Genomic DNA, 25917 nt, shown 5'->3' with positions numbered 1-25917 from the left:
AGCTTACACTCCTCTGATGATTTCGAGGATTGACCGTCAGTTTATGCCATTCTTTTGCCAGGCAGATAAATTACTTTTGGGAAAAATTTTTCCATTTAATAATATTGCCTGTTATTTACACTTCTTCAGGAAAGTTATTTTAAAGTTAGGAGTTTGTGTCTTAACTGCCTGTCATAAAACTGTCCTGCGCTTTGAAGCAGAAGCATTTTTCCTGTTAGTTTAAAAGGTGTTTTAAAGTAACAGAAAACCGTTTTTTTCTGTGGAGAAATCATGTTTATTTTACTTTCTGGGGCTGTCACAGTGTTTTAACGCTTTTTTTTTTTTTTTTTACTGTGTCTGACTGGGGAAAAGTGACTATTTTACTGGCATTTGCTGCTTGTTTTCCTTTGGAAAAAGGCCATATTTTCAACTTGACAATAAAGCAAACAGTCTGTCCCACAGTCGGTCCTTCTTTCAGCCACAAAAAGAAAGAGTCAAGCAAACAGCCTTTGTCATGCAGTAGACTAGCAACCTGCCTTAGCTGTGTATGTGTAACGCTGTTGTGGCCACTTGTTGTACCTCAGACCATTCATTGTTTACCCAGAATCCTTCTGGTGTAGCACTTACAAACACTATGGGTCGGGAAGTTAGCCACATCCTCTGCAGCTGTTGGGAGTCCCCTTAGTAGGGAAGAAGAACCACTCTTGTCTGCCCTGGGAAAGGGAATAGGGAAGGTTTCCCTGTTTTGTCAGAATGTTGTGCTCATCTCTAGGGGAGCTGCTGCTGCCACTAACACTGCTGGCCTCTTTTTTTCCTGTGTAAAAGAAACAGAAAACTAAGCATGTATCTACTCCTCCTCAACTTTCCTCAGACAGGAGTAGTTTACTGGCTCAGGGTTAAATTCAGGCTATTGATCCTTCTTGTAAGGTAGTTTCTGGTAAAAGAAAGAGAGATACTTCTTTCCTGAAGAGATTCAAGAGACAGGAGGATGAAAGACAGACACGTGTTTTTTCTGCTCAAATTTCTTATTCATACCTAGGAGAACTCATTTACTAATGCTTCCTGTGTGTGTGTGTGGGGGGGGGGGGGGTTCCTCTTTCTCTGATACTATTCTAGAATGTGCCACTGTTTTCAGTGGAAGAACACTCAGGTTTCTCAATCCCTCAGAAAATATTATTAGCCGTTACAGAAGGAATTTCCAGAACTTGCATCCATTGCTCCATTTTTGTCTCTGCCTTGGAGGATTTATGTGTTACTTCCTCCAATGTTCCTGACAGTCAGCCAGCTGCTCCTAAAAAGGCAGACAGGATGTATACAGTTCCCCAGTCTTATGTTTTTACACACTCTTCCCTAACCTTATCAAGCAGCTGCAGCTTTAATTCACCCTTCCACTGTTAAACTTGTTGTTTGTCTTTCGGCTTTTACTGGTAGGGGGTCGCCACAGCGGAACTCCGGTCCGCTAATGATTGGTGGTATGTTTTTTATGAAACGCCGAGGTGCCAGCTCGACGCCCAACCTTCAACGAAGGCACGCCCATTTACGCACGCATGTCTTTCAAACGCTACCCAATCGCGGGGAGGACATGCAGACTCCACACAGAAGGCACTCCCAAGCCCAGCCGACAATCGAACGGGAGAATCTTTTGCTGTGAGTTAACAACACTAGCACCGTGCCACCACGGCATCCTTCCACTAAACAATAAGTTAATTCCAATCCTACTACTTCTGATAACGATGGGAAGATTACTGATAATTATAGGAAAAAGTGTAAGCTTCTGCAACTTTGATTTTCAGAATACTGAATTGTCAGGCTCATATGTTATGGTTTGTCCTAACTTGTGAAAGTATGAGGAATGTTTTTTTCTGCAGTTTCTTCAAGAACACTCATCCATGTACCTGCTTAACTGAATAAACTACTGGAAACTTCAACAAAGTGTCTTTCTTCTTCTCGCTGAGAAGGTATTGGAGAGTGTTTCTCCTAGATCTGTTAAAGTGAATTTTATCTGGACTAATCCTTTATACTCTGTTTTCAGTTTCTTCTTGTGAGGAAGAATCTGCTTTAAATAATTTAATTTTGTCTACTTTTTAAGTCACTAGTCATTGTATACAGTGTGTGCATGACTCTGTTGATACTTACTCAAGGGGTATGACCAGTGGTACTGTTTTGAGGAGGTTTACATGGCTACCCTCCCAGAACTTCCAAGATGTTGTTAAAATGAGATTTTAAATTCTCCTTTGGACAGAAATTTAGATTTTGGCCCCCAAGCTGGAAGGGTAATCAAAAGGTGTGATGAAAAAGTAAGTTGATTTTTCAGACTTCCTTTTCCATATTTTCCAAAGGATTCTCTAACTCCTCATCCGACATTTATAAAAAAACAAAACAAAACAGTCTGAACAAAATGCAGGTAAACAGACATTTCTGAAGAAATAGCAAGGGGTTCCAAGAAGAACTCTAAACTCCCAAAATCAAGGACAGTACAATAAGTCAGAATGAGTACTTAAGTGACTTTGTTCCCCCATCACACTATGGCACCCCTTTTCTTCCAGAAAGCCTGAATCTCCACGTTTCTCTTTGACAACTGATAGTTTTAAACTAATGGGTTCTGAAAATCATTCATCAGGGCTGTAGATGGCACTGGGAGGAAATTCCTCCTTTCCAGGGGGCAATTCCTCATCCTCTAGATCAAACTCTTAATTCCTCCTAGCCCAGGAAGTAATAGAACCAGTTCCTACTTTAAAGGCAGGAAAGAGATTTTACTCAAGGATGTTTTTAGTACCAAAGAAAGAAAATGCTTGGAGATCAGTTATAGATCTTTTTTTTCTTTAACCTGTTTGTGATATTGCACAAATTCAAAATGATGTCACCTCACAATCTGTTAACTATTCCTCATTCAAGTATCCTGGTAATACTACACTTAAAAGATGCTCGTCAGGTGCCCCCCTAATGGGAAGCAATTAAATCTATAAATATACAAGGTTATACCTCAAACAAAAAAGCAAATACACCAAAAAGCTTTTAAGCATTGAAAAGGAGAGAAGAGGTATAGCCAAACGAAGTCAGAGGGCTGGAGGGAGGGTAACCAGGACTGCAACAATGAATACACTCTAACATCTACATTTATGTAAGTGTACACAACTGTACTATATTCTTCGTGTTTTACTGTTGCAGTCATTACATTTGGGTAGATTCCCAAAGCTAAGTATGGGAGGAGGAAATTTAGATAGCATTAGGACCAGCTATAAGGCCCTGCAAAACTGCAGTGGTAAAGCCAGCTCTGGATGTAGAGAAAACTGGCAAATGGTAATGCTTGGTGAAAGTATGTACAGAACTCCAGGTAGCAGCTTCTAGGATGTCCCTGGTAGGTACGCTTCTGAGAAAGGCTGTAGAGGTAGATGCAGCCCTGGTTGAGTGGGATCTGAACCCCTGTGGGATAGGTTTTCCATGGTGCTTATAGCAGAAATGAATGCAATGGCCTATCCATTTGAAGATGGGTCGCTTTGAAAGAGCCTTTCCCTCTGTCCCTGTAGCAAATGCCACCAGCAGTTCAGATTTCCTTTGAGGATTAGACCTGTTCAAGTAGAACCTAAGTTGTCTGTGCACATCTAAGGAGTGCAGTATCCGTTCCCCTTTGTTCTGTGGATTAGGAAAGAAGGTAAGCAAATGAATGGACTGATTAAAGGCCACACTGGATACCACCTTTGGCATGAAAGTGGGATTAGTCCTGAGGGACACCCTGTCCGCATGAAAGATGATGAAAGGCTTCACTGCCATAAGGGCCTGTAATTCAGATACCCTTCTTGCTGAAGTGATAGCTAAAAGGGAAGATGTTTTCCAAGAAAGGAATTTTAAATTTGCAGTAGCAGCTGGCTCGAAAGGAGGAAGGGTGAGTTTCTCCAATACAAAGTTAAGGTCCCAGGCTGGAGTTGGAGCTCTCCTGGGTGGTCTTAATTTTTTGGGCCCTCTGAGGAACTGCTTGAGCAGTGGAAGAGAGAATAGGGGAGGTTCTGTGTTATAATGAGCTGAAATGGCTGAGGCGTGAATTTTTATTGAGGAAAAAGACAGGTCCTTGTGAAGCATCTCAGTTAAGTATTGTAAAATCCGAGGTAAATTGGGAACTGCTGTGCTCATCCCTTGAGATTGGTTCTAGGCACAGAATCTTTTCCATTTTCAGCATAAGATTTTCTAGTACTAGGCCTCCTTGCCTCTAAAATGACATCCATCACTGGTTTACTGAGGGATGGTAAAGGAGAGCTTAGGTAACTAGCCAGGCTGCTAGGTTCAGTGTTTGAAGCGGAGGGTGCACAATCTGGTTCTTCTGCTGAGACAGCAGGGTAGTAGTCTGAGGCAGGTGTCCTGGGGCCAGCAGTGACACACTGCGCAGGAGGGATTACCAGTGTTGGCATGGCCAGGCTGGTGCAATCAAAATCATCCTTGGTTTGTCTTGTTTGATCTTTAGTAGTACTTTGGAAAGCAGAGGCAGAGGAGGAAAGGCATAAACTATTAGGTTTTTCCAGCTGAAGGACAGAGCATCCACTTTCCAAGCTTATCTGTGGTGAGTCCTTGCACAAAATGTTTCCACTTGATAGTTCTGGGGGGAGGCAAACAGGTCTATATCTGGGCTCCCCCATTTCCTTGTCAACATGTTGAAAATCCTTGGTTCCAGTTTCCACTCGTGTGGGTCCATGAGGGTTCTGCTTAGTCAATTTGCCAGTGTATTTAGTTTTCCTGGCAGGAACTGAGCTTGTAGATGTACTTGGTAACTCAATGCTGTGTTCCACAATGCCATGGCTAGTATGCAGTGGGATTAAGAATGTATACCCCCCCCTGCTTTTTTATGTACCACATAACAGTGGTGTTGACCGTCTTTACCATTAATTGTCCTGGAAGAATGTGGTCCTTGAAGGCTGTCAGAGCATTCTGTACAGCTAACATTTCTTTATGATTGATGTGAAGGTGCATTTGAATTGGGTTCCATTTGCCCTGAATGCACTTCCCTGCCAAGTGCGCCCCTCCATGCATAGTCTGATGAGTCTGCTGTTAGGGTATGGGTGGCAGGGGGTAGTGTGAATGGTAGTCCCTTGTTTTGGTGGCAGGCCTCTGCCCACCAAAGGAACTCTAGGCGTAGACAAGGAATGATAGGAATCATTGATTCTAGATCCTGAGAATGTTAACACCATAGGCTTTTGAGATACCATTGTAGTTTCCTCATATGCAGTCTTGCATATGGAATTAGAAGAATGCAGGAGGCCATGAAGCTCAAGGCTTGTAGTATTTGCCTTGCAGATATAGCAGGGTTTTTGTGACCACTTGTTTGAAGTAGGTTGTCAAGTGAATTTGTTTCTCTGGCATGAGGAAAGCCATCTGGGAAGTTGTATTCAAGCTTGCTCCCAGGAATATAATTTATTGACAGGGTACCAGATGTGATTTATTTTTGTTTATGGTGTACCCCAGACAAGTTAGCACCCTCTGTACAAAAGCCAGATGATTCAAAAGTATGTCCTGTTTTTTTGCCTGAATTAGACAATCGTCCAGGTATTGGTATATTTGAATATTTCTTTGCCTGCAAAATGCAATGACTGGAGCTAGGCACTTTGTGAATACCCTGGGCGCAGTAGATAAGCCAAAGGGCAGTGTGGAGAACTGATAGTGCGTGTAGCCTGCTTTGAAATGTAGGTATCTTCTGCAAGATTCCCTGATTGGGATGTGAAAGTATGCTTCCTTTAAATTTAGTGCTGCCAACCAGGCATCTTTGCTTAGCATAAGGAAGCAACTGGCGAAGTCAGCATCTTGAATTTTGGAATTACCAAAAAGATGTTTAGAGTAGGCAGGTCCAGGATAGGACGCCATGAATTGTCTTTTCTGGGTACCAGGAAAAATCTCAAGTAGAAACCTTGTCCCTTTTTCCCTTCTGGTACTAACTGAATAGCCCCTATGCTTAAGAGAGAGAGTACTTGCTTTTGGGCCTCTGCCCACTGCTTTGGAGGTAGATCCGGCCAACCTCTTGAAGTTGGTGATGTGTGGAAGTGAAATCTGTATCCTTGGGACACTACATTTAAAACCTATTTGTCCTAGGTAATGAGTCCCCAGTTCTTTGCATGAAGTGCAATCCCCCCCCAAAGGGGCAGTCAGTTGAGAAGTGCTTGGAAGTTTTAAAAAGAAGTCATTGAGACAGTTTACCATAGGGGGAGTTTTAATACTCCCAAATTTGGAAGTGGAAGCCCCCCACTGCTTAGTCCTGTGCATCCCCTGGGACTGAAGCCTGGGTGCTCTGCTGGATCTGGGTTTGGACTGAGAAGGTCTGGAAGAGGCAGGAAAGGACCACTTCTTAGAAGGCCAATGCCTACTAAATCTTGGAGGTTGTACTTGTAAAAAGTCTTGGTGGCCCCGATTTAAGGGAGCATCCAGTAATTTTGCTTTAATATGATCTGGCAAGGATTGCTCCTTAAGCCAAGCATGCCTTCTAAGTACAGACCCAGTTACTGCAGCCCTGCAAGATGTCGCTAGTGAATCAAAACCACATTGCAATGTATGTTTACCAACTTGTTCAGCAGAATGCATAAAATCCTGTAAATCCTTATTTTCAGCACAATCAGGAATCAACATCACTTTCTGTTTAAGCAATTCAATAATATGCAGCTGATATTTTAGCATATGAAACTGGCAATTCAAGGCCCTAATGGCCAAAGTTGCAGAAGTGTATACCTTCTTACCCCATCTATCCAGCGCCCTGGAGTCTCTATCAGAGGGGGTAGGATTTTTGGCAGTAGTAGCTTTAATGCCCTTGGGTCCCTGTGAAATGGCTTCAGGATCCACAGTAGGATTTTTGAAAAGGAACTTGTGAGAGTCAGGAACCCTGTTATATCTATCAGTTTTCTGGAAGCAGGAGGTAAAGAGTCAGAGGCCATGCTAGATTCCAAAAAGGCATCATCCACAATTTCGAGTACAGGAGTTATAGCTAAAGGCCTGTGTTGGGGCATGAGTAAGAAATCCCTAAGCCTATTTTTAGAATCAGAGAAATCCTAACTTTCCCAATGAAAAAGCTCCCTGAGAGTATGCAAGTTTTCACCAAAAAAGAAAACCTAAAGGGGGAAGCAGAGGGAATAGAGTCCTCAGCATCAGAATCCTCTTAGATAGATAAGGGTAAATCCTGGTCATCAGAGGAAAGAGAAATTTCAGAATCCTGGTCAGAAGTATCATAAGCAAACTCAGTCCTAGATCTCTTAGAGGGGGAAGGTTGTCTTCCTCCGATTAAAGTAATAAGGTCTCATTCTTATCATTTGTTCTTTAGGCATAAGGCCTGACCATGCTGTCTGGGAGTCAGCTTTCTAGGCATGGTTCGAGTTTTAGGCCCTGAGGAAGAACATGGTGCCGGTTTAATATGCAAGCCAGTAGGCCTGAATACACTCTCAGAAGCCGGTGCCTGCACAGCGGCTCCGGACCCATCCAAGGTACAGACATCCGCAGGTTCCACAGTTTAAGCATCTCGCGGCATACTGGACTCCGAATGGGTCTCTGTAGAGGCCTGCGAATCTGAAGTAGCGGGTATCAGGGGCTGCGAAAGTGCCTCACTGAGTACCGGCGAACTGGGCGGCCTGTCTTGTCTTTATCTTTGCGTTTTTTTCAGAATGTTGGTAGTCGGATGGCTTACCGAAGACATATCAAGATAATTGAACAGAGCACCAAAAAATTTAGAAGCACAAATATACTAATGACGGATAGTTTGTGGTTTCAATAAGGCACAAAACCGACAGCGAGGGACGTCGTGGTCAGGGCCTAGGCAAGGAATACAGTATGAATGAAGATCTTTACGAGGTACTTGCTTTCCACAAGAAATGCAATTATTTACTTTTACTGACATCGGTAAGGAGCAAGAAAAAGCTTCCCCAACGGAGTACTTAGCTTTTAGTTGAAGACTTTGGTTCTGAAACTTAAAAACGAAAATTTCAGGAGTTGTCCGACCGGCACTTGCAAACTGCTTCTGCTTCAGGCACCGCACGGCAAGAAAGACTGATGTAATGACATCGGATGCACGTTTTATACTCCTGACGTCACAGAAGAAGAGACAGCAACCAACGTAGGACCCAAGACTTTGTTAATCAGGCCAGCTGAGGGCTACCTGCAAGCAGATAAACCCAAATGCAATGACTGCAGCAGTGAAACACAAAGAACATCTCTTACATAAGCTATGATTCTAACAGAATACTCAGAAGTCTTTCTAGACTTCTCACAGGATTCTGTTTCTGGGATGTCAACTAGACATATATCTAAAGTCTCTTTGGTCCCAGCACCAACACTCTTGTCATTTTCAAATCCCACTGCTGGGGTTTGTCAGTAGAGAAATCATTTGATGGAGAAAACAGTAACCCCTTAATCCAAATCTCCCCTTCACCCTCCCTGTTCCAAAGCAGTCACCACAGACACCTCAGACTTTACATGGGGGGCAGTTTCAAGAGGGATAAAGAAGCAAGGTGCGTGGGACACCAATAACAGATGCAAGCACAAGTTTAACAGAGATGCCTTCACTGATCAAGGCATTTAACATTCTGAATCATCTTAGGTCCCTATGACCTCTTCAAGTTGTTAAGGACAACAGCAGAGTTGTGGTGCAACAACAATCAAGGGGGAACCAAGTCATACCCCCTCTGCAGGGTAGCCATGTTAGCTTGGGATACAGTAAATCTCACTCCGCATGCATCCTACATTTCATCAGAGCAAAACTGTGCGGTAGACAAGCTGAGCAGGATAAGGCCAGACCCTTACAAATGGAAACTAGATCAGGGAGGTCTTCCAAGATTCGATCCATCTGTGGGGAGTTCCACAAGTAGACCGCTTTATCTCCTTTCTAAACAATCAGCTTAGCAAGATTCTGCTTCAGGACTCAAAGCAAGAAGGCCTGGAAGATAAATGCCTTTTTCCCCTTGGACATGAATGTCCCTGTACACTTTTCCACCCATTTTTGCTAATATACAGGGTACTTTTGAAGATTTAAGTGTAATCCCCAAGAACACTGTGTTGACTACCTTCTGGCACAGGCAACAGTGGTTCTTCCTTCTTCTGGAAATGCCCAGGGGAAATTACCACAAGCCTACTCACAAGAACAGGGCTGTATGACACACCTAGACACCAATCAGCTTTAAATGACTGACTGTATGATATGGTCTTAATTCATTTTAGGCACCTCTTACTGAGGATGTGCTGCGGGTACTAAGAGAGGCAAGAAAACTTCCTACTAGAAAAATCATATATTAGCAAATAGGTTCATAGGTAGGTACTAGGCTATCTGCCCGAAGGCATTTATAAGCCTAGCCGGAATGTGTTGGCTTTCGCCACCCCCTTAGATTAGTTCCCTGTGCCTCTGTCCAGCAGAGCCATTGAAGTGATCCCTGAGGTAAACTTTCTGTTTCCCATCCACTCGTCAAGGTTTCTCTTGAAGAGGGTTAGTGAGGAGTTCTGCCTAATGTAGACTGGAATCTTGTTCCAAAGCATGGGAAGTCTCTTGGACAGGAATCTATTCCTCCAGCACGTCCTATTTACTGTTGTGGTGAGGTTTACATCGCTGGAGCGTGTGGCTCGAGGGGATATGGTTTTCTTTAGGTGAAGCATGTCCATCAATTCTGGGTTGGACATGGCCTTGTATGTCAGGCAGAGATCACCTCTGAGTAGGTGGAATGCAAAGTACAGTTTTGTACCTACCATAAATGTAGATGTCCGATAGGTATGCATCTGCAGTCATAACATATGGGTTGTCCTGCCTCAGGCAGCCCTTCAGTCGGCCGGATTCCAAAGTCTGGGTCTGGCCTCGGCTGATGTCGAACTTTCCCCGACGTCAGAGCTTCTGGGGTATAAAAGCATCAGCCGACGCCATTTTCCTCAGTTTTTCTTGCTACAGATGCCAGGTGCCCTCTAGGAAGGCTAAATTTGGATAAATGCTGAAAAGCTCCAAACATTTGCAAATTATATACATGTATAAACAAACAAATACACCATAATAGATTCCCCCAGCTAGCTGAAAGAGTGGTAAGCACCCTAGGAATACCACAGAGGGGAAGGAGGGTGGGTAATCCTGACAGATGCATACCTATCGGACATCTACATTTATGGTAGGTACACAACTGTACTATGTCCTTCAAGGATGCATCTGCAGTCATAACATATGGGTAGAATACCATAGCCAATCTGGGGGAGGGGGTACTAAGAGAAGGATGGTGTAGTTAAGATCCCCTGCAGTACTGCAGTTGCAAACCCTGCTCGGGATCTGGAGTATAAAGGTAGATTGTAATGCTTGGCAAATGTATGCACGGAGCTCCAAGTAGCAGCTTCTAAAATGTCCTTGGTAGCCACCCCTCGTAGGAAAGTTGTAGTGGTGGCTGTGGCCCTTGTGGAGTGAGGCCTGATATTTTCAGGAACTGTCTTTCCATGAAAGGAGTAACAAAAGCGAATGCAATTTCCTATCCATTTTGAAATTGTCTGTTTGGAAATTGCTCTTCCTTGCACGCCTGTTGCATATGCTACAAAAAGTTGGTCAGTTTTTCTGCTAGTTTTTGTTCTGTCCAAATAGTAGCGTAGTTGTCTGTGTATATCCAAGGTGTGCAAAAGTTTTTCCCCTTTGTTCTGTGGGTTAGGGAAGAACGTTGGCAAGTGAATAGCTTGGTTCAAGGATACCCTAGATACCACCTTTGGCATGAAAGTAGGATTGGTTCTTAGTGACACACTATCCTGGTGAAAAATAAGAAAAGGCTGCACTGCCATTAATGCCTGTAACTCAGATACTCTTCTTGCTGAACTGATTGCCAGAAGGAAAGCAGTTTTCCAAGATAAGAACTGTAGGTCTGCTGATGCTGCTGGTTCAAAGGGAGGTAGAGTCAGTTTTTCCAGCACAAAATTGAGATCCCATGCAGGTAGAGGGGGTCTTCTTGGAGGTTTAACATTTTTGATCCCTCTCAAAAATTGCCTGAGAAGAGGGTGTGAGAAGATAGGTGGATCCATATTGTATTCTGCTGAAATTGCTGAAGCATGAATCTTAATGGAAGAATAAGACAGGCCATTGTGGAACAATTCTGCTAAGTATTCAAGGATGTGTGCTAGGTTTGCCACTGCGACATCTGTGCCCTTTGATGTGCTCCAAATAAGAAATCTCTTCCATTTAGCTGAGTATGTCTTCCTTGTGGAAGGTATGCGAGCCTCCAGGATAATGTCCTTCACCCTCTGAGATAAAACAGTTTGGTTGGGTTTTAAGGAATTTTCCAGGCAGTTAGCTGTAATGTTTTCAAGTTGGGATGCAGGGTCTTGAAATTGTTCTGCGTTAGAAGAAGAGGCCATTGAGGAAGAGGCCATGAATTTGCCTGAGACATGCTTCTCAATAGTGGGTACCAGTGTTGTCTTGGCCAGTCCGGAGCTATTAGTATCACTTTTGGCTGTTCCTCCCTGATCTTCAGTAGAACCTTGTACATCAATGGGAGAGGTGGAAAGGCATATACTGTTAGGGCATTCCAGCTGAAAGAGAGAGAGTCCACCCTCCATGCTTGTGGGTGGTATGTCCTTGAGCAGAATGTCTTCAGTTGGTGGTTGAGTGGGGAGGCGAACAGATCTATCTCTGGCATTCCCCATGTCTTTGTTATAAGTTTGAAGATGGCTGGGTGCAGCATCCATTCGTGTGCATCCATGGTAGTTCTGCTTAAGCTGTCTGCTAGTGTATTTTCTTTTCCTGGTGCAATTTGGCCTGCAGCTGGATATTGAGATTCAGGCATAGGTTCCACAGATTCATAGCCATCCGGCATAGAGGGTAGGAATGTGTGCCTCCCTGTTTGTTTATGTACCACATGACCGTGGTGTTGTCTGTCCTTATTAGCAGATGCCCTTGTTGGAGGAAGGGTCTGAATGCCTCGATTGCATGCCTCACTGCCAGCATTTCCTTTTGGTTTATGTGCATGCTTAGCTGCCCTTGAGGCCATAGGCCTTGGATACGTTTGTCCTCCATGTGTGCTCCCCATCCTCGGTCTGAGGCGTCCGTGGTGATGGTTTGCCTTGTTTTTGGTTTGTTGAAAGGCAACCCTCTGTTGGACTGGCAGGCCTGAGCCCACCATAGGAATTCCTTTTGAAGGCATGGAATGATTGGAATCATGGTTTCTAGACTGTGACTGTGTTGAGACCATACATTCCTTAGGTACCATTGTAATTTCCTCATATGCAACCTGGCATGTGGGATTAAAATTATGCAGGATGCCATGTAACCTAGGGCCTGCAGGACTTTCCTTGCAGTAAGCTGAGTTTGTCTTGACAGAATCATGAAGTAATCTGGAAGTTGTTTTTGTTTTTCTTCTGTGAGAAAAGCCATCTGGGTGATTGTGTCCAGATCCACACCCAAAAAGGTTATCCTTTGGGATGATACTAGTCTTGACTTTTGGATGTTGACTGTGTATCCCAAGGTCTGTAGCAGGGTGTATGGCATAGGCCAAGTCCTTTAACAATTTTTTCTTGTTGTCCGCTTGTATTAGGCAGTCGTCCAGGTATGGATAAATTTGAATTCCCTGAAGTCTGCAATGTGCAATTACTGATGCCAGGCATTTCGTGAATACTCTGGGCGCAGTAGATAAGCCAAAGGGCAATGCTGAGAATTGATAATGCTCTGATCCTGCAAGAAATCTGAGGTGTCTTCTGCAATCTGGTCGGATAGGGATGTGCAGGTATGCCTCCTTGAGATCTAGAGTCACCAGCCAAGACTCCTTGCCCAACATGGGAAGAAGTTGCTGTAGGGTCAGCATTTTGAATTTTGGCACAATGAGATAAGTGTTCAGTGTGGACAGGTCGAGAATAGGCCTCCATTGGTTTTCTTTTCTTGGTACAAGGAATAGTCTGGAGTAAAATCCATGGCCTTGTTCTGTACATGGTACCCTTTCTATAGCTTTCATCTGAAGTAATTTGCTGATTTGTCTTAAGGCCTCTGCCTTCTGGTTTGGTGGAAGGTTTGGCATTCCGCTTCTTTTTGGCAAAGTGTGGAAGTGAAACCTGCATCCTTTGTCTATTATTTGCAATGTCCATGTATCCTTTGTAATGCAATGCCAGTTTTTTGAGAATAAAGCCAGCTTTCCGCCCAAGGGTGCTTCCAGTTGATCCCTGGTAGGCGGAATCAGAGTCAAGTCATTGAGTCTGTCCTGTAGTAGTGGTTGTAGTTGTAGCTGTTGCACTACTCCTCTGGTTGGCAGGCTGCCACTGACGGCCTCTGTAGGGGCCCTTCGATTGACCTCTGCCTCTAGGGCACCTGTTCCTGCCTCTCTGTGCTCTGGAGGAGTCTGGAAAGGACCAATTCTTTGTAGGCCAGTTTCTGCTGAACCTCGGAGGTTGAACTTGCAGGAAATCTTTTACTGTTTGCACAGATTTTGCTTTTTCTTCAACCTTTTTTAGAATCTCCTGTGCAGGGGAGCCAAATAAATTTTGTTTCTCCATTGGAGCATCGAGGAGGACGACGCATTTATAACAGAATGTGAGGTGTTGAAAAGTATGTTTTTACATAGAGGTTATCCTGAAACTTTAATTTTTGAGCTGTTGCATGAAGTACAACACAAAAGAAGAACAGGGATATACAAACCCATTCTAAGTATACATCAGATGGGCAACATGACAGGGACACAGGTAGGACCCAACTATGCCAACATCCCTGATTTGCTGGAGACGGAGCAAGAGGCTCCTAGACAGAAAAGAAATTATGTGGTGAGTTTTACTACCCCTTTTAGTATAGATTCACTTGGGATCAAGGAAATCTTGTTGAGGAATTGGAACCTCTTGCTGACTGACAGCGAATTTGTTGAAAAAGTAGGTGTTAAACCAACTCTGATTTTCAAGAGGGGTAGAAACACGAAGACCATATCAGAGGGCCATAGACGAAAGGTATATAAAACCCCAGGAATGTACAAATGCGACTCATGCAACTTTTGTAAAACATGGCCTCAGAAATTACCTTTTCAGTGAGAGATAGGACTTAAGATGGACAGAAGGTTTAACTGCAACTCAAAATCTGTGGTGTATCTTGCCCAATGCCAAAATTGTCCAGCGTTCTAGGTCAGGAAAACTGACAGAAAGCTTAAAGAAAGGGTGTAAAAACATATATATAGCATTAATAAAGGGAAATTAGAAAAGCCGCGGTGGTACAGCGGTAGCGTTGTTGCCTCACAGCAAGAGGTTCTCCTGTTCAATTCTCGTCTGGAGTGCCTTCTGTGTGGAGTCTGCATGTTCTCCCCATGGTTGAGTGGCCTCCGAAAGACATGCGTGAATGGGCGTGTCTTCGCTGAAGGTTGGGCGTCAGGCTGGCAACTCAGCACCGTAAAAATCGACTGCCAATCATTAGCGGACCGGAGTTCTGCTGTGGTGACCCCTAACCAGGAAAAGCTGAAAAGACAAACAATAAAGGGAAATTAGGGAAATTAGAGAATGCCTTAGCCAGACATTGCGCCAGTTTACCTAAACATGGTTTTCTTTTTAGAACTACTGAACAAGTGGTACCTGACATTACAGGGGGTCCCTATCAGTCATTATTAGAAAAACATGAGTTATTATGGCAGCTCCGTTTTAGACTCAAGCAGACCACCAGATTTAAATGAAATCATATCCATAACATGCATTTTAAAATCAAGAAGCTTGTCTAGGTAATGCTAGGCTTTAGTTTTTCATCTAATGAGTAATGTAGAATACTGAGAAACAGTAGCTAATACACATATTTTTAGATTTACACATACACTGGATTGTTATGTTAATTTTAAGGGATACTTTTAGTACCTGATGCATTTTTTTTACGTACTATGTATGACATTTGTAATATTTGAACAAAGTTTTTAGTATTTACTGTTACATTAGAAATATGCAGAATATTTTCATAGTTATATCTGTTAAAATTATGCACTGCATATGGGAGGAACATGGTTGACTTGGTGTGTTGCTACTGGTTAAAATCAATTAATGGGGGTGTGTTTTTTACTATATTAAGGGCTATTTCCATTTGTTTGTCTGATGAAGTCTCGCTATTGTGCTGGACGAAAAGCGCTTTACGCACATTTTTGTATATTTTTTGCTGTACTTTATTGTATTTTATTTTATTTATTAAATCTGTGGAGTTTAGTTCCTCGTTTCATTTGGTGGTGTTCTTAATTTCTTTTTTGCTTTGTATGAGGTCCATAATAATACACTGCATGGCCTTGCAGATCAGACTTATCAAGCTAATGGGGCAATAGTTTCCAGGGTCAGTAGTGGCACCATCTTTGTGCAAAGAGATGACAATGGCAGTTCTCCACTCTGCTGGTATGAAGCCTGTACTTAGGCTATGGCTGAATAGGGTGCTCTATGGTGAGGCTAATTGTTGCTGGAGATGTAGCAGAATACAGCCTGGCATACTATCAGGTCCCATGGAAGCTGTGTTCTTTGCCTTGGACAGTGCCTTTAACATAATCTAAGGAGATGTGAGGTGCGGGGCAAGTATCGGGGATGTTGAATGGACCTTTGGGGGGATGGGGGGGTGAAGCTTGAGCTGAACATGTCTGCCAGCAGGTTGGCTAAGTCAACAGGATCAGTGTAAGTGGTACCATTAAGGACTAATTTGGAACAAACCTGGGCTTTGCCATGGATGTTTTTGACATAAATGAAAAATGCTTTGTGGTTAGCCTTTGTTTCAAAGCTAGTTTTGATTCATAACTGGCTTTGGAGGTTTTCACTAGTGATCTATTTTGCTTGTTGAGACTAAGGAAGGAGTTTTTCCAATTAGGAATTTGTGCCTTTTTACCCTTGGCCAAAGTTTCTTCCTTTTGTTGTAAAGCCTGTTGATAACGGTTGTCTACCACATAGGTTTGTGTTTCCTTGAGGAACAGGTTTTAGTTCTGTTGGGTATGGCAGAGTCCATGCAGTTGTACAGGTGTGTGTATACTGCACTGGCATACAGTTCAGCATATTGGTCTGCATCCTCTGAGGGGAAGGGGGGGGGGGGTCGTGTGAAGCTACTGATACCTTCCCTTAGAAGGTTGTAGTCAGTTTTTGAGAACGTTTTTTGCCTGGTTATGGCTGGTGGGGAGGGGGGGGGGGCGGATTGGAAGGGATATTTTGAGAATGCGTTTCTTGTTTTTACTAACACTCTTGGGATTATAACAGGTATGGAAGGCATAAAAGGAGGTCCAGATTCCTAGGAAATGAAGACCAGACTGCTCAGTCTCCTTGGTAGAAGAGTATGTAGCAGAACTTCCATAGTTTAAGTCAACCAAAGACATTTCCTGCTTGTTATCTGAAGGAGTACCCCCCTGACCAGGTCTTATGACAGTGGATGAAAAGCAACACATTAATTACAGCTCTCCAAAAGTGAAAACCAAGAACTGAGTAAAAAAGATGAAAAATGTTATTGCTTTTGGATTAATTTGGTTAGTGACTAGTGAGTATGACACCTGAATAAAAAAAAAAAAAAAAAAAAGTAACAGTTTAGGTTGAGAATCACTTTGGTTGATTAGCAGGACATTATAAAAAATACAGGAAATTTCTTAGTAAATATTCAGATGAACTGAATGAAATACAAACGTGTTCTATAGCAAGAACTATTACCTGAAAGACCACAATGTGTATACACCCCAAATCATGCCTAAAGGAAAGAGCAGAGGCCTACTATGGTAAAGATGCAAATGTACCAGCAAAAGGAGATGCTCCTGAATAAATTGTGGCAGAGAAGAAAGGGGTAGAAAGTTGGTGACACGTTTCCATGGAATATGACTATTCATTGTATAGTGGGAGTGGGAACTAAACTAATCTCAGCAATCAGAGGATGTCACAAGTCTGGACAGAGATTCAAGTTGCTACATATAGCATTTTTTCAGGTAGCCCACCCCCGGTGGGTTGAAGACATATTTGAAAACAGCTTTATTTCCTCAAACCATCTGCTCAGCACACTGAAGGAGATGCAACTTCTCAGCCTCCCACTAGAAAATGAGGCCAGGGAGAGATTATCCCAGTGAAACTTTCCCTATGGTTTCTAAGAAAATATGCAAGACAAAGAGAAGTCCAGGACTTCAGAAAAAGATTGATGAGAAACTTGGAACTAAACTAGAATGCTGGCACTGAGACAAGGTGACCAGGAGAAGATAGAAGATAAAGTTAGCATTCTAAAAAGAAAAGTAAATGAAGTTTAAAAGAATAAATTTCATTATATTAAGCATTTTGACAGTCGAAGCATGAGAAACAAAATTAGAGATTTCAGCTATGCTGATTGTCTTAAACTAGTGAGAGAACTAATCTTAGTTAAAACTTTAGGTTTTAGCTGCACGATAAAAAAAATGGAAGGCAAAGTTAGAGTAAGCAGAGTGCTGCCTTTTCTGAAAAGGTTTTCTGACTTGAATTGTATGTTATCTTTGCAAAATTGTATGTTATCTTTGCAAAAATGTAACCAAGTAGAGTAAGTATTGTAATAGTACTGCATCTGAGATGTGAAGGGGGCTTTCAGTGCTTGTTACATGAATTAAGCATTTTGTGGGCAAAATACTTAATTGGTTAAATGCATAATAAGCCAATAATTACACTGTATGCAACATAGGGAAAGATATACAAATGCTGTGTAAAATGAAACAGTATGTGATACTGCAGTTGTTGGGGGGAGGGTAAATGTTACTATGAAATTAAATGTTCAAATGAAAAATATCAAAGTATACACACGCATATAGGTTTCATAGGTATTTACTAGGCTAATGACCACACAGGCCTTTTTAAGCCTAGCCATGCATCCCAAATCTCTGACAAGTTCTGGTACCCTTGTTAAGTGTAAGCAGGGGCATGGGAGATGAAACATTTACAAGCAGGAGTCTGGCAGACGAAGCAATTACAGGCTACCTGTGTCCATTAGAGACATAGGTGCCAAACCAGGGATGAATTTTCTCTTCCCCCATCCAACTGTCTCAAGTAACACTTGAACTGGGTTAGGGAGGAACTCTGCTTCACATGAATGGGAAGCCTGTTCCAGAGATGGGAGTAGCCTCTGGGATACATACCTGTCTCAGCAGCAGGTCCTATTTATGTCAGAGACAAGATTTATGCCTTTACACAGATAATTCTGGTGCTGTTTGTTTTGCGGATAAGCAGGAGGTCCATCAGAGTGGGGTCTGACAATGCCCTTTATTGCAAAGCATAGCTCTTCCCTCAACAGCCTGTAGGAGACAGAATACATTGATAGGGCCTTGAGGCAGTCTGCATAGGACATGTTACTTATGCCCTGTATTCTTTTAGTGAGGAACCTCTGTGGATGGTTCCAGTTGTTGAATATGCCTGGTTAGGTACATACCAAAGTGAGCACTGTACTCAATGATAGGTCTGATGAATATCGAATACAGTGGAATAATGACTTCATTTGTCCTACATGCCATACTTTTGTTTATAAGTTGCGCAACACAGAATGATTTCCTCACTACTGTAGGAAAGTGATGGTCAAAGGTTATATTACTGTCTATGTGGGTCCCCAAGTCCCTGTCTACTGGCTCAACCCTAAGGGGTGTGTTGTCAGTATGATAGTTACCAGGGGTGGATGACTCCAGAAGGATACTACTATGCATTTCTGGGCGCATTGTTTTAGTCCATGCCTCTGACACCAGACTTTTGTCTGTGGCAGCCCTTCCTAGAGAACATTTGTGTTGATGTGGAATTCAATGACAGCTCTTAATTTGCAATCATCTGCAAATTTAGTCAGCCACAGACCACTGGCATTGACCCTGACTTAAGAGAAGTAAATGACAAAGAGGAGCAGTCCCAGGACTGATCCCTGAGGGACTCCACTTGTAACCGGCCTCCTTGTAGAGGTGGACTCCTCAATTCTAACTTCCTGGGTCTTGTCTGTAAGCCAGCTGGCAATCCACTGGGTGACATAAGGGTTTGTACATAACTGCCCGAGTGGGGTATTATGTCAAATGCCTTAGCCAAGTCAAGGTAGGCAGTGTGAACCATTATGCCCCCATCCACTGCTTTGGTGACCTTCTCCAAGAAATCCACCACATTGAGTAGGCATAACCTGTCCTTGATGAAACCAAACTGGGTTGGGTTCAGTGTCTGGCAGTTTACTATATCATTATTAATCATTTCCATGGCTTTGTATATGAGACTAGAGAGACTTAGGAGTCTGCTATTTTCAGGGTCTGTAGATGGCTCAACTTTGTGCAAAGGGATGACTATTGCTGTTCTCCATTCATATACTACTACATGTAGATTTAGAAAAGGGGCATGGTATTTTATGCTACATCGCTTAAAAATGAGAGAAAAACAAAAATAAAGGGTATTCTCAGAAGGCATCTGCAACTAGATCCAGCTGCAATAAGGCACATATCAATCAGAAATTAACTAGACAGTGTGTTCTAAGCAACATTTTAAGTAACTCTTAATAGTGATAATTTAAGTTAAAAAGGCTAATAGCTTACTAAAAAGGGAAAATGAAACTAAAAAAGGTGGAAAAATGTTAGTTTCGAAATGTAAACCCTACCACAGTAACTGCAGTATGAAAAAATTACAGTTGTGTCCACTTAACATAAATGTAGATGTACAAGTGTATTCACTGTTGCAGTCATTATATTTGGGTAATCTGCTGGCAGGTTGCCCTCAGATGGACTGATTATCAAAGCCTTGGGTACTGCATCGGTTGCTGTCTCTTCTTCTATGACGTCAGGTCGTCAGGGGTATAAAACATGCAGCCAACGCCATTACATCAGTTTTTCTTGCCCCAGATATCAGGTGCCCCCCAAATGGGGAGCCAAATATTTAAGTAATTAAAAACATAAAAATATATACCTCCAAACAAAAGCAAATACACCAAAAAGGCTTTTAAGCATAGTAAAGGAAAGTAGAGGCATTGTAAGAGAAAAACAGGGGGTTGGAGGGAGGGTAACCAGGACTGCAACACTGAATATACTCGAACATCTACATTTATGGTAAGTGTACACAACTGTACTATGTTCTTCGTGTTTCACTGTTGCAGTCATTACATTTGGGTAGATTTCCAAAGCTATGGTTGGGCGGATGGATTTTATACAGCATTAGGACCAGCTATAAGGCCCTGCAGGACAACAGTGGCAAAGCCAACTCTTTAGAGAAGAAAGGTAAATGGTAATGTTTGGTGAACGTATGAACTGAGCTCCAGGTAGCAGCTTCTACATGTCTCTGGTAGGAACACCTCTAAGAAAGGCTGTAGAGGGGTAGATGCAGCCCTGGTGGAATGAGATCTGATCCCCTGGGGGATGGTTTTACCATGGTGCATATAGCAAAAACGGATACAATGGCTTATCCATTTGGAAATAGTCTGCTTTGAAAGAGCCTTTCCCTCTGCCCCTGCAGCAAATGCCACTAGTAGTTCAGATTTTCTTAGAGATTTTGTCCTGTTTAAGTAAAATCTAAGTTGTCTGTGTACATCCAGTGAATGCAGAATCTGCTCCCCCTTGTTCTGTGGACTGGGAAAGAAAGCTGGCAAATGAATGGTCTGATTAAGAGCCACACTGGATACCACCTTAGGCATGAAGGATGGATTGGTCCTGAGAGACACCTTGTCCGCATGAAAAATAATGAAAGGCTCCACTGCCACACTGCCATATGAGTCTGTATTTCAGAAATCCTTCTAGCTGATGCGACTGCTAAAAGGAAAGCTGTTTTCCAATAAAGAAATTTTAAATCTGCAGTAGCAGCTGGCTCGAAAGGAGGGAGAGTGAGTTTTTCCAATACAAAATTGAGGTCCCAGGCAGGGGTTGGAGCTCTCCTGGGTGGTCTCAAGTTTTTGGCCCCTCTGAGATACTGCTTTAGCAGAGGATGAGAGAAGAGGGGAGGTTCTGTGTTGTAATGAGCTGAAATGGTTGAGGCATGGATTTGTATGGAAGAGAAAGACAGGCCCTTGTGAAGCATCTCAGTTAAGTATTGTAAAATCTGAGGAATACTGGGCTCTGCTGTGCTTATCCCTTGTGATCGATTCCAGGCACAGAATCTTTTCCATTTGTCAGCATAAGATTTTCTGGTACTAGGCCTTCTTGCCTCCAAAGTGACATCCATCACAGGTTTGCTGAGGAATGCTAAGGGGAGGAATGCTAACGGTGAATTTAGGTGATTAGCCACGCTGCAAGATTCAAAGTTTGGAGCTGAGTGTGCAGAATTTGGTTGTTCTGCTGAGACAGTAAGTAAGGTGTCTGAGGCAGGTGCCACAGTGGAAGGTGTGACACACTGCACAGGAGTGGGTACCAGTGTTGGCGAGGCCAGTCTGGAGCAATCAAAATCATTTTTGGCTTGTCCTGTTTGACTTTTAGTAGAACTTTGGAGAGCAGAGGCAGAGGGGGAAAAGCATAGACTGATAGGTTTTTCCAGCTGAATGATACAGCATCCACTTTCCAGGCTTTTTTGTGATGAGTTCTGGTGTAGAATTTGTCCAACTGATAGTTCTGGGGTGAGACAAAAAGATCTATGTCTGGACTCCCCCATTTACATGTCAACATGTTGAATATCCATGGTTCCAGTTTCCATTCATGTGGGTCCATGGGATTTCTGCTTAGTTCATCTGCCAGAGTATTCAGTTTTCCTGGCAGGAATTGAACTTGTAGTTGTATTTGATAGGTCAAAGCAGTGTTCCACAATGCCATGGCTAGTCTGCAAAGGGGGAAGGAGTGTGTACCCCCCTGCTTCTTTATGTACCACATAACTGTGGTGTTGTCTGTCTTTATCATTAATTATCCTGGATGAAGGTAGTTCTTGAAGGCTGTCAGTGCATTCTGTACAGCTAGCATCTCTTTTTGATTGATATGAAGGTGAATTTGATTTGGGCTCCATTTGCCCTGAATGCACTTCCCTGCCAGATGAGCCCCTCAAGCATAGTCTGATGCATCTGTAGTTAGGGTTTGGGTGGCAGGGGGTGGAGTGAATGGTAGTCCCTTGTTTTGGTGGCAGGCCTCTGCCCAACATAGGAACTCTAGTTGCTGGCAAGGTATGATAGGAATCATTGTTTCCAGGCTGTGACAATGTTGACTCCATAGATTTTTTAAGTACCACTGAAGTTTCCTCATATGCATTCTTGCATATGGAATTAGAAGAATGCAGGAGGCCATGAACCCCAAGGCTTGCAGAATTTGTCTTGCAGATAGCTGGGTTTTTGTGGCCACCTGTTTGAAGTAAGTTACCAAATGGCGTAAGGTAAGTCATCTGGGCAGTTGTAGTCAAGCTTGCACTCAGGAATGTAATTTTTTGAGAGGGTACCAGTTGTGATTTCTTTTTGTTTATGGTGTACCCTAGACAAGTTAGAATCCTTTTTACAAACACCAGATGTTTTAGAAGAATGTCCTGTTTTCTACCTGAATTAGACAATCGTCCAGGTATGGATATATCTGAATATTTCTTTGCCTGCAAAAAGCAATTAATGGAGCCAGGCACTTTGTGAAGACCCTGGGCGCAGTAGATAAGCCAAAGGACAGTGCAGAGAACTGGTAAAGCAAGTAGCCTGCTTTGAAGCAGAGGTATCTTCTGCAAGATTCCCTGATTGGGATATGCAGGTAAGCCTCTTAAGTCTAGGGTTACCAACCAGGCATCTTTGCCTAGCATAGGAAGTAACTGTCGAGTCAGCATCTTAAATTTTGGAATGTCCAGAAATGTGTTTAGAGTAGATAAGTCCAGAATTGAACACCATGATTTGTCTTTTCTGGGTACCAGGAAAAGTCTTGAATAGAAACCTCGTCCCTTTTCCTTTTCTGGTACTGGTTAAATAGCCCCCATGTTCATGAAGGACTGCACTTGTTTCTGGGCCTCTGCCCACTGATTTGGGGGCAGGTCTGGCCATCCATTTTGGATTGGCAACGTGTGGAAATGAAATCTGTATCCCTGGGATACTAAATTTAAAATCCATTTGTCCTGGGTTATAAGTTGCCAATTTCTTGGATGAAGTGCCAGTTTTCCGCCCAAAGGGACGGCTAAAAGGTAAGTGCTTGGTAACTGTAAAGGGAAGTCATTGAGACTGTTTTCCACAGGGGGGGGGGTGCCTTGTTGTTTCCAGATTTGGAGGAGGAGGCACCCCATTGTTTTGTTCTAAAAGTCCCTTGTGACTGAAACCTGGAGCCTTTGAACTGTCTTGGTTTGACTTGAGAGGCTCTCAAAGGAACTGGAAAGGACCAGTTCTTAGTAGGCCAGTGCCTACTAAATCTTGGAGGTTGCACTTGTAAGAAATCTTTCACAGTTTGCATAGATTTAGCTTTATCTTCCATCTTTTTTAAAACTTCTTCAGCCTTATTACCAAAGAGATGGTCCTGCTGTAAAGGAGCATCCAACAATTTTGCTTTAACATGATCAGGCAGAGTTTGCTCTTTGAGCCAAGCATCCCTTCTTAGCACAGACCCAGTTACAGCAGCCCTGCAAGAGGCCTCCAAGGAATCAAAACCACATTGCAAAGTATGTTTTCAACTTGTTCAGCTGAATGCAATAAATCCTGTAAATCTTTATTTTCCACACAGTCAGAAATTAGCAGTCCCATGATATGCTGTTGATATTTAAGCATATGAAATTGACAGTTTAAAGCCCTGATTGCCAAGGTTGCAGAAGTGTAAACCTTCTTACCCCATCTATCCAGCGCCCTGGAATCCCTATCAGAAGGGATAGGATTTTTAGCAGTAGAGGCCTTAATGGCCTTGGGACCCTGAGAAATGGTTTCAGGATATGCAGAAGGATTTTTGAAAAGGAATTTGTGGGTGTCAGGAACCCTTTAGTATCTGTCTGGCTTACAAGTAGCCAGAGGCAGAGAATCAGGAGCCATACTAGATTCTGAAAAAACATCATCAACAATGTCTAGAACAGGAGGTATAGCCCAAGGCCTATGCTGAAGAAGAATAAGAAGAAAATCCCCAAGTCTCTTTTTAGATTCAGAGAAGTCCTGATTTTCCCAGTGGAAATGTTCCCTTAAGGTATGCAAAGTTTCCCCAAAAGAAAAATCCTCAGGGGGAGAAGCAGAAGGAATGGCATCTTCTGCATCTGAATCCTCATAAGTAGGTATAGACAAATCCTGTTCATTAGAAGAGTCAGAAGAAATAGAATCCTGTTCAGAAGATTCATAATCAATGTCTTGCCTAGGCCTCTTAGAAGGGGGGGGGGTTGACTACACCTGATCAGAGTAATTAAATCTTCAGCCATTTTGATCATTTGTTTTTTAGGCATAGGGGCCTGCACACGTGGCCCAGGCATCTGTTTTTTAGACATAGATTTAGATTTCGGCCTTAGTTTTGAAGATGGCGTCAGTCTAATATACAAATCTGTAGGCCTGAAAACACCCTTAGAAGCCGGTGCCTGCACAGCGGCTCCGGACCCATCTAAGGTAGAGACATCAGCGGGTTCCATAATTGAAGTACCTCGTGGCATACCGGACTCCGAATGGGTCTCAGTAGAGGCCTGCGAATCAGAAGTAGCGGGTATCAGGGGCTGAGAAAGCGCCTCACTGAGTACCGGCAAACTGGCGACTGGCTTAGGAGAAGTGTCATCATCAGTTTTGGACCTCGACAGCCTGTTTCTGTCTTTTTCTTTGCATTTTTTAGGTATTCCGGTAGTCGGATTGCTAACCGACGACATTTCTGTAATTAAAATGTGAGCCAAAATATTTAGATGCAAAAATATACTGACTTTTAATAGTGTGTTGATTAAATTTAGCACAAAACCGACAGCAAGGTACATTGTTGGTCAGGGCCTAGGCAAGGAATACAGTACAAATGAAAATCCTTATGAGGTATTTGCTTCCCACAAGTAATGCAATTATTAACTTTTCCTGATATCGGTAAGGAGCAAGAAAAAAAGTTTCCCCAACGGGGTACTTCGCTTTTTAGTTGAAGACTTTGGTTCTGAAACTCAACAATGAAAATTTCAGGAGTTAGCCGACCGGCACTTGCGAACTGCTTCTGCTTCAGGCACCACGCGACAAGAAAGACTGATGAAATTGCATCAGTTGCATGTTTTATACCCCTGACAACCTGACGTCATGGAAGAAGGGACAGCAACCGAAGCAGGACCCAAGACTTTGTTAATCAGGCCAACTGAGGGCAACCTGCCAGCAGATTACCCAAATGTAATGACTGCAACAGTGAAACACGAAGAACATCTTCTAAACAGTTATAACATTAGTTTATTGGTTGAAGACTGGTTGGGACATTCATTTTCTTTAAAAAAATGAATATTTCACTAAATGAACAAGTGTTCTTCTATACAAGGGAGGAAAACAGAGATTAGTTGACAACAGACAGACATTAGCTTCAGAATAACCACAGGCAAAATAACGCACTGTAATGCAAATAACCTCAGCTTTTCAGAAGGTGAAGCCCGTGTGTACTGCAACAGAAATGGACCCTTAGCTCCTTAGCAGTAAGGGTTGTACTTTTTTATATTAAAACTGTACAACAGCACTGTGTGATTTGTGTGTGTTAGAAGGAATGTGCGTTATGAATTGCAATATTTGAAAGAAGGTAACATTAAAAAGGATAAGTTGTTAATATACAGAAGTTGTAACTGCCAGCTGCAGTAGTGTTTATGTAAACTCTTGGATGGATTATTATGTGCAAAACAAATGTTCGGTATTAGCAGCAACAATAATGTTTACTTGTCAAAATGGCTGAAATGATAATACTGACATGGAATGTAAATGGTATACATAAAAAGCAAAGGGTAATGACTTCATGGCTGGGGTGCCCTCTGTGCGGAGTCTGCATGTCCTCTCTGCATTTGTGTGGGTTTCCTCCGGGTACTCTGGTTTCCTTACACATTTCAAAGACATGCATCTGCAGCATTTCTCCTCGGGCCTCGCATGAAAATAGTCTCTGTCTTAGTCAGACTTTCCCAGTCAACAAATGTTAAAGTAATGCAGGATACTAATAGCAATGCTACGGTTAAACACACTTGGATAGGAATGAACATATGAACTTGTAAACTTCATGAGGCAAGGGATTTCAGGAT

General features: G+C 42.7%; 1 protein-coding gene across 2 annotated transcripts in view; it reads right to left on the bottom strand.

Annotated features, from left to right (window-relative positions):
- NCOA2 (nuclear receptor coactivator 2) overlaps nucleotides 1-25917 on the bottom strand; it is a 1980807-nt gene that overhangs the window by 805471 nt on the left and 1149419 nt on the right. The window lies entirely within an intron of this gene.

Source organism: Protopterus annectens, chromosome 3.part1 (genome assembly GCF_019279795.1).
Source record: "Protopterus annectens isolate FY-2018-M chromosome 3.part1, PAN1.0, whole genome shotgun sequence".
Taxonomy (NCBI): Eukaryota; Metazoa; Chordata; order Ceratodontiformes; family Protopteridae; genus Protopterus; species Protopterus annectens.
Note: the sequence above shows the minus strand (reverse complement) of the source record. Positions and strands in the feature narration are given on the sequence as shown.